Source organism: Agrilus planipennis, unplaced genomic scaffold, assembly GCF_000699045.2.
Source record: "Agrilus planipennis isolate EAB-ADULT unplaced genomic scaffold, Apla_2.0 scaffold349, whole genome shotgun sequence".
NCBI lineage: Eukaryota > Metazoa > Arthropoda > Insecta > Coleoptera > Buprestidae > Agrilus > Agrilus planipennis.
This window is the reverse complement of record NW_020442409.1, coordinates 36,501-38,271: the sequence shown is the minus strand read 5'-3', so window position 1 is coordinate 38,271 and position 1,771 is coordinate 36,501.

Below are 1,771 nucleotides of genomic sequence, written 5' to 3'. Positions count from 1 at the left end.
TATGACCCAAATGAACCAGTATCATATCTTATGTATTATGACGTAAATAATTTATACGGTTACGCAATGAGTTTTCCGCTTCCTGAAGGTGAATTTGAATGGGTAAATGACATTTACTCCATCGATATTGATAAAATTTCAGATAATGGAAAATATGGGTACATATTCGAAATTGATGCACATTATCCAAGCACACTTCATAAAACACATAAGGATTTACCATTACTTCCAGAACATTTAGTTCCTCCAACATCTACATCAAAAACACCTAAACTATTAACAACCCTTTTTGATAAAAAAAAATATATCATTCACTATAAAAATTTAAAACAAGCTTTAAATTTAGGAATCAAAATTCAAAAAATACATAGAATATTAAAATTTAAACAATCTTGTTGGTTAAAAAAATATGTTGACCTGAATACGAACTTAAGAAAGGCTAGCAAAAATGAGTTTGAAAAAAACTTTTACAAACTAATGAATAATGCAGTTTTTGGTAAAACAATAGAAAATGTACGAAAATATAAAGATATCAAATTAGTAACAAAATGGTCTGGAAGATTTGGAGCCAATTATTATATATCTCAACCAAATTTTCACAGTAGCATAGTTTTTGACGATAGTATTGTAATCATTGAGATGAATAGGTTAAATATAAAATTTAATAAACCGATATATGTAGGATTTTCGATACTTGACATTTCAAAAACTGTATTATACGACTTTCATTACAATTATATTCAAAGGAAATTTTCTCATTCGGCTAAACTACTTTACACTGATACAGATTCACTTATTTACCAATTCTTTGTAGACGACATTTACCAACACATAAAGAGCGACCTGCATAAATTCGATACATCAGACTATCCTGAAAACAATATATACCACATACCTTTAACAAATAAGAAAGTGCTTGGTTTAATGAAAGATGAAAATAATGGTAAAATTTTTGAGGAGTTTATCGGTCTCAGATCGAAAATGTATGCCATAAAACTTTTTTGTACTAAAACAGAAATTAACGAAGTAATTAAAAAAGATGAAGATAGCGTGGTAAAAAAAGCTAACGGAATAACAAAAGCGCCACGCCAAAGAAAATTACGTTCGATGATTATTTTAAATGACTGTTTCACAACAAATTAGTAGAGATTAATCAAATAAGTTATCTCTATTCCTGTTTCATTCATGGGTAAAGTAAAGATAAAATGAGACACGTTTTATATATGACAAAATATATATGTATGTATGTATTGATAACTGTAACACGATGTATAAAATAAATTATTTCTGCTTCTATTTCTTTTTATGACCAAAGTGCTAATAAAACGAGATGAACCATCGGGACAGTTATTTTACCAATAAAAGAATTTTATTTCCAAAGTTCATGTTGGAGGGAAAATTCAAGTTTAAACTGGCATAGCCTTGTCCACGCTCCATTTTGTTTCGACATTCTTGGGACATCTATTGAAAAAATTCAATAGACAAAAAAACAATAGCTGCAAATTACACACACTTTTACAGAAAACGACGTTTTCTCAGTATTCTAGCGACATCTTGTTTAATAAAATTCAATGAACAATAGCTTTAAGCGGGAAATTCAAATAAATACAGGCTCCACCCCCATTTTAGGACAATTCCAGAGGGTCTTCAACAAGAGCTTCTGGTATTGTTGACAAAAGGGGCATGGTCTAACCTCTTCAGATGAAGAATGACCTAGAAAGACCTTCTAAAGATCCAAAATTGGTAAGATGTTGATGGATGGACCATGGCC